Source organism: Dryobates pubescens, chromosome 4 (genome assembly GCF_014839835.1).
Source record: "Dryobates pubescens isolate bDryPub1 chromosome 4, bDryPub1.pri, whole genome shotgun sequence".
Taxonomy (NCBI): domain Eukaryota; kingdom Metazoa; phylum Chordata; class Aves; order Piciformes; family Picidae; genus Dryobates; species Dryobates pubescens.
Window position 1 is genome coordinate 18,963,189 of NC_071615.1, and position 7,813 is coordinate 18,971,001.

Sequence of the window (7,813 nt, forward strand, 5' to 3'; positions counted from 1 at the left end):
TTCCATATCAGTATGAGGACAACAAACTGACTCATGTTGAGGCAGCTGAAAGCTACAGCATGTGTGCAGTGCTCAGAAACTTCCCTTGCTTCCTCTTTCCTGGCAGCTGAGCTGGGCTTTCCCTCTGGGAATAACTCAGCTGACCTGAGCTTTCCCTCTGGGAATAACTGAGCTGACCTGAGCTTTCCCTCTGGGAATAACTTAGCTGACCTGAGCTTTCCCTCTGGGAATAACTCAGCTGAACTGAGCTTCCCCTCTGGGAATAACTGAGCTGACCTGAGCTTTCCCTCTGGGAATAACTCAGCTGACCTGAGCTTTCCCTCTGGGAATAACTCAGCTGAACTGAGCTTCCCCTCTGGGAATAACTGAGCTGACCTGAGCTTTCCCTCTGGGAATAAGTGTGCTGGTGTCACCCCCTGCCTGGGGAGTCAGACATTGCAGTACCGAAGCTCAGTGCTCCTCCCACGAGTTAAAGAAGGGAGGTGGGAGGGCGATGTGGCTGATGCTGTCCTGGGAGTGGAGCAGTTTCCCAGGAGCTGTAGGGAACACTGCTTCTGCATACCATGAGTCTGCCCAGTGATGAGATCCTGGCACTCTGCTTTGCCAGCAGCCCTCTGGTAGGGCTTGGGTGATGCAAAGAGGTTTGGCTGAGAATTGACACAGCTCTCTGCAGGCCTGGAGGCAAGTTCCTGCTGGTCTTTGTCTGAAACTCCCTGTAGAGCTTCTCCCACATGAAGCTCAGGCACAGAAACCTCGGTGGCTAGTCCAGAGCATGCAGCAGGATGCTCTCAAAGCTTCAGTGGGCAATTTGCTAGCAGGGTTTAGCACAGCAAGTAAAATATTGATGAAGCTTTCAGCAGTTCAGTCTGGAAGAACCAAATTGCTTTAGAGTGGGGGAAATGTTGCTGCTCCTGAAGCTTGGAAGTTCACTGCCAGGGATCATTGGGAATTGCTAGTGATCCAGTCTCAGCGCAGGGTCCTGGCAGCATTCAGAGGTCTCAGGGGAGTCTTACCAGTGAAAATCTCCTGTGTTGCCTCTTGGCACCCTGCAACAGGCCTGGCAAGAATGTGACTTGCTTCTGAAGGTGCCATCTGCACTGGGGGCCTGAGGAACTCTTGGAGATAGTCAGACTCCCATCTGCAGCAGCTCAAGATGCCTTTGGCACCATTTCTGCTTGGAATGAGGTGATTTCACCCTGGTTTCAGAGTCAGCCTGGGCCTCTCTCTCCTCCCTGCCTCCCACTGTCCAGCTGGCTTTTCATCAGCTTGTTTGAGCTAAAAGGGAAGCTGTTCTGCACTGACACTTCAGTGTTGTGATGGGGAGCGACTCAAAGGCTGCTTCACAAAGCCTGGCTGCTGCTGCCTGCTGGGATGGTTTCAGAGCTGGCTGCCATCACTCTGCCCTTGCTGGCATCCCACAGGCTTCCTCAGACTAAATAAATCACTCAGAAATGGGATCCCCTGTAGGAGGTGCTGGGAGGTGTGGGTGGGATTTCAGTTCTGTGCCTGTCTCCTCTTTCCAGCTTGTCTGAGGTGCCCTTGAGGATACAAAAATGAAGGAAGAGCCCAGACTAGCAGGAATTGGCAGCTGCTTGTCAGCAATTCCCTCCAGCCACGTGCTGGCAGGGCCTGTGGGATGTTAGGATCCCAGGCTGTGTCCTGCAGCTGGCAGTGGTGAAGGGATTGTCTCCCTGCCTGCCAGGTACAGCTGTGTCAGGGAGAGCTGAGCACTGCACACTGTCTTAAGCCATACCTGGCAGCACTGCTCCCTGCCCTGCTCTCTTCTCAGTGCTCAGTGAGTTGGGTGTCAGAAGTGACTGAGAGCTGCTCAGGGACTGTCACAGCACATTGATTCCAGGAGCAGTACTGAGAAGCACTGAGGTTCAGACAGCTGAGTCTCTGCTGTCTTCCAAAAGTCAGCTGCAAGCCTCAGCTCAGCTTCCCTTGTGCCAGGTGAGTCCAGTTTCTGACCCCCCCAGCAGCAAAGCCACAAAAGACTCTCTGCTGGCTTGTCTAGAAGGCCAGGCAGTGTTTCACATGGGCCTGAAGGACAATCTTCACTCCTAGAGCAGCATTCCAGCACTCCTGGACACAGCATTCCAGGAGTGGTCTCACTGCTCTCACCAGGTCTGTGTCTCTTCCATCCTTTAGTTGGATCCAGCACTACCCCACCACAGACACCCTGCAGGACTCTGCTTTGGATGCAAGCAGCCTGAGGCAAGAGGCTGCAGCAATCCAGGGGGAGCAGCTGTGGGGTGCTGTCACCTCCTGTTCAGTGACAGTGAATGTTCCTCCTCATGTGCAGACCCTCAGGGGTAATTCTTGTGGTTGTGAGACTCCTTAGAGGGAGGACAGCATCCTGCCTCAGCTCTCACTGCAGGAGCAGAGGTGTTGCTCCCAGCCCTGTAGCCAGTGGTTGTTGCTGGCAAGTGGGTGTCAAAGCTCAGGCAATTCAGCCAGCAGAACTCTGAGTGGAGACCACAGCCTGCTTCTCAAGACAATGGGCACCTTCTCAGGGGGGTTGTGGTCTGAAGTGCCCCAGGTGTGAAGGGCTCTGGGCAGCTGGTGGTGCTGTTTGTAGTCCTGGCAGCAGTGCCAGCAAGGGTGCCAGAGGGACTTGCTGAGCTCCCTGTGGAACTGGAGAGCCAGAGGCTGGGTGTCAGCTACCACAGTTGTTCAGGAGCAGCTTTGCTTTCCTGAGAAGCTCTCTGGGCTTTGTAATATTCCCTGGAAGGCAGAAAAGACCAAAACCTCCTGAGACCCCAAACCTGGGTTTGTTGGAAATGGCATCCAGGCTGCTCACAGGCCCCAGGCTGTTGCCAGGCTGGGCAGGCTTCAGCAGTGCCCCTGAGCTGTCATGCCTACAGCTGACACACTCCCTTGTGATCCATGGAGCCACAGGATGGGCTGGGCTGGAGGGGACCTTCAGGATCATCCAGCTCCAAGCCCCTGCCATGGGCAGGGACCCCTCCCACCAGCACAGCTTGCTCAGGGCCTCATCCAGCCTGGCCCTCAGCACCTCCAGGCAGGAGGCAGCCACAGCCTCCCTGGGCAGCCTGTGCCAGAGTCTCCCCAGCCTCACTGCAAAGAATTTCTTCCTCCTCTCCACTCTCAGTCTCCTCTCTCCCAGCTCAAAGCCATTGGCCCTGGGCCTGGCACTCCCAGCCCTTGTCCCAAGTCCCTCCCCAGCTCTCCTGGAGCCCTTCAGGTGCTGGAGGCTGCTCTGAGGTCTGCCTGGCTCCTTCTCCAGGCTGCACAGCCCCAGCTCCCCCAGCCTGCCCCACAGGGGAGGTCTGGATCTCAGCCCATTGGTGGCTGAGGTGATGTGGCATTGTTTGGGGTGCTGAGTGCTGCTGTGCTCCCAGCTGGGTTTCTACCTTACCTTTGGAACTGCTGCCCTACACTGGTGGTGTTTTTGTCACTGTGCAGAACCTGCATTGCATTAAAAGGTGTTTGACTGTGGAGATGACTGCCTTGGGCCTTCTCTGGGGTGTTCTGCCTGCAGACAAACACAGGGAGCAAATGCCCTGCTGAAATGGGGGATCCACCTTTGGGGCAGGCATCCCCTCAGGTGGCCTCTTCAGTTGCACAGCTTCTGGCTGATGTAGATCTTAGCAGGCTTCCACCTTGTGAAGCTGCCTGGGGGGCCCTTGGAGTGGCACATTCTCAAATGAGCCACCTTTGAAACGGAGCTTAGAGGTGTCCTCTGGCCACCACCAGCTGCAGACCAGGCCAGAGGTTGCAGCCCCTGCCTGCAGCCACTGTCATCACCTCAGCTGCGGCCTTGCAGCCAGCACTGCTCTTGCTGTGCCTCCTCTGTGCCAGCACAGACACCGACTCACACAATGCACCAAGCTGGAGGGGACCCTCCAAGGGCATCTTGTCCAACCCCCCTGCAGGCCGCAGGGACAGTTCCAACCAGAGCAGGCTGCCCAGGGCCACAGCAAGCCTGACCTTGAGTGTCTCCAGGGACAGGCCCTCAAGCACCTCCCTGGGCAGCCTGTTTCAGAGTCTCCCCACCCTCACCGTGCAGAACTTCCTCCTGGTGTCCAACCTAAACCTCCCCTGCTCCAGTTTCAAACCACTGCCCCTCATCCTGGCACCACAGCCCCTTCTCAACAGCCCCTCCCCAGCTCTCCTGGAGCCCTTCAGGTCCTGGGAGGATGCTCTGAGGTCTGCCTGCAGCCTTCTCCTCTCCAGGCTGCACAGCCCCAGCTCTCCCAGCCTGTCCCCACAGGGGAGGGTCTGCAGCCTCTGATCATCTCTCTGACCTCCTCTGGCCTCTCTCCAGCAGCTCCAGGTCCTTCCTGTGCTGGGGGCCCCAGAGCTGGAGGCAGTGCTGCAGGTGGGGGCTGAGCAGAGCAGAGCAGAGGGGCAGAATCCCCTCCCTGTGCTGCTGCTCTCCCTGCTCTGGCTGCAGCTCAGCACTCAGCTGCCTCTGGGCTGCCAGGGACCAGTGCTGGCTCCTGGGGACTCTGTCACCAGCTGACCCCCCCAAGGCCTTCTCCTCAGAGCCTCCTGAAGCTGTGCTTGCCCGCAGGGCTGAGACACCGCAGCTGGAGCTCAGTGCAAGCAGCTGGAGCTCAGCACCAGCAGCTGGCACAGGAGCATCCCTAAAGAGACCTGGGCAGGTCCTCCCCCAGCCTGCCCTGCTGGGTGGCTTGACTTGCTTGTCACAGTGCTTTGGATGCAGCCCAGCACATGGCTGTTGTTCCAGGACTGTTGGCAGCTGGCAAGCAGCTCACTCAGGGAGCTCCTTGTTTCAGAGCAGAACTTTGGTTCCTCTTGCTGGCTTGCTTTGGCCAAGTTCTCTTCCTGCCCTTGCCCCTGAGAAGTGTGAAGATGCATTTTGCTATGGTCAAGAGCTTCTAGCTGGCCTTGCTGGTTTAGACATTCCTGTTGCTGAGGCTGGTCCCTGCCCAGGCCTCAAACTGGGATGTGAGGGAGCTGCAAGAACTTACTGGGCTAGCTGGAGGACAGCAGGATGCTGCTCTTTTGGAAACTCCCTCAGGCAGTGGCCAAGGAGGGTAAAAAGCTGAGTGAGTTTCCACTAAACTCCTGGGGTTTGTGTGAAACTCCTACTGGGGGGGAGAGGGTGGGTAAAAAAACCCCAAACCCCCAGAGACACAGCAGACACAGCAGCAGGACCTCCTGTGCTGCTGTAGGCAGCTGGCTCCAGAGCAGGGCTGTGCCAGAGCTGATGCCATGAGGCACAGAGGAGCTGCAGGGCTGTGCCAGAGCTGATGCCATGAGGAACAGAGGAGCTGCAGGGCTGTGCCAGAGCTGATGCCATGAGGAACAGAGGAGCTGCAGGGTTGGCAGGAGCAGGGGAAGCTCAGCCCAGGGCAGCTCTGTGATGCCAAGAGGCACAGAGGGGCTGCAGGGCTGGCAGGAACAGGGGAAGCTCAGCCTAGGGCAGCTCAGCTCCGGGGCAGCTCTGTGATGCCATGAGGCACAGAGGGGCTGCAGGAAGAGGGGAAGTTCAGCCCGGGGAAGCTCAGCCCAGGGCAGCTCTGTGATGCCAAGAGGCACAGAGGAGCTGCAGGAACAGAGGAATACATAGAATACATAGAATAAACCAGGTTGGAAGAGACCTTCAAGATCACCGCGTCCAACCCATCAACCAATCCAACACCACCCAAACAACTAACCCACGGCACCAAGCACCCCAGCAAGTCTCCTCCTGAACACCTCCAGTGATGGTGACTCCACCACCTCCCCAGGCAGCACATCCCAATGGGCAATCACTCTGTGTAGAACTTCCTCCTAACCTCCAGCCTAAACCTCCCCTGGTGCAGCCTGAGACTGTGTCCTCTTGTTCTGGTACTGGCTGCCTGGGAGAAGAGACCAACCCTTGCCTGTCTACAACCTCCCTTCAGGTAGTTGTAGACAACAGTAAGGTCACCCCTGAGTCTCCTCTTCTGCAGGCTAAGCAACCCCAGCTCCCTCAGCCTCTCCTCACAGGGCTGTGCTCCAAACCCCTCAACAACTTTGTTGCCCTTCTCTGGACTCGTTCCAGCAAGTCAACATCCTTCCTAAACTGAGGGGCCCAGAACTGGACACAGGACTCGAGGTGTGGCCTAACCACTCCGCCCGGGGGCAGCTCCCGCCCGGGGGCAGCTCCGCCCGGGGGCAGCTCCCGCCCGGGGGCAGCTCCGCCCGGGGGCAGCTCCCGCCCGGGGCAGCTCCCACCCGGGGGCAGCTCCGCCCGGGGGCACCTCCCGCCCGGGGCAGCTCCCACCCGGGGGCAGCTCCGCCCGGGGGCAGCTCCCGCCTGGGGCAGCTCCCACCCGGGGGCAGCTCCGCCCGGGGCAGCTCCCGCCCGGGGGCAGCTCCCGCCCGGGGGCAGCTCCGCCCGGGGGCAGCTCCCGCACGGGGCAGCTCCGCACGGGGGCAGCTCCGCGATGCCATCAGCGCTGCCGCAGAGAAGGGCTGCGGCCAGCAGAGGCTGCCCTTGGCCTGCGCCGCGCTGCCTGCTCCCTCCCCGAGCAAACCCTCCGGACGCCGGCACCGAGTCACAGATTGCATCGGGTTGGAAGCGACCCTCCAAGGGCATCTTGTCCACCCCCCCTGCAGTCAGCAGGGACAGCTCCAACTAGCTCTGGCCGCCCAGCTTTGGGTGCAGCCCAGGCTGCCCTTGGCCTCCTGTGCTGCCAGTGCCCACTGCTGGCTCCTGCCCAGCTTCTCCACCAGCAGCCCCAAGCCCCTTTCTGCAGTGCTGCTCTCAGTCTCATCATCCCCCAGCCTGGACTGATACTGAGAGTTGATTGTGCAAGCCAGAAGTCCCAGAGTTTAGTAAAGGATGAAGTTCTGAGTGCTCTTTCTTTCTGAAAGCAAAGAGAGTGGGAGGAAGGGCTCTGCATGGACTCTCCTCACCTGCTTTCCAGTTGTTAGCTTAGTGATAAAACAGCACAAGCTTGCAACTCCCTGAAAGCCTTACACCTACTCACAGGGCTGCTGAGCAGCAGCAGACCTGCCCGGAGGGAGCCTGAGCAGCTGGGCAGTGCAGGCTGCTGCCTTTGAACCTTACAGCCACACTCAGCTGAGCGCCTGAGGCAAATGCTGTGGCTTGATTGCATCGAGCAGTGGGAGCTCTTCATCGTGCCTGGAGGGCTTGATGCCAGGTGGGGAAGGGCCATCTGAACACAAGGAGAAACTGCGCTGGGGGGAGGGTGCTGGAGGCCTGGAGCAGGCTGCCCAGGGAGGTTGTGGAGCCTCCTGGTGTGGAGACTTTCAAGCCCCATCTGGCTCCTGCCCTGGGTGATTCTGCTGTAGCAGGGGGGTTGGAGTGGATGATCTCCAGAGGTCCCTTCCAAGCCCCCCCATGCTGGGGTTCCATGACGTGGATACCTGCTTCCCTGGGAGCTGTGCTGTAACCAGCTGGTGGCACAAGACTGCTCCTGGTTTTCCTTCTTCTCAAAGCACCCTGTTGGGGGTTCCCTTGTCCCAAGCACCACCTTGGCTTGCAGAGCAGAGCAGCTGGGAGGGCTGTGGTTGGACTCCTTGGCTGTGCTGTCTTGTGGTAGGCTGCTTCTGACTCCATTTTTACACCACACAAAGAGCTGCTCAGTGGAGCTGGTGCCAGCCTGTAGCTGAGACATATCTGAGGGCATTCAGCTCCTGCTCTGCTGCCCTGCTGCTGGCTCCTCTGGGGCAAACATGCATGAGGCAGCTGGGGCTGTGTGGAGTTGGAGTGTCCCTGAACCTGGGCACACAGCTCACTGCTGCTGGCAGCTTCAGCTCACTGCTTGCCTGGTGAGTCACCTCCCTTTCTGGGGTTAAGTTGTCCTCCAAAGTCAAGGGCTGTGCCCTC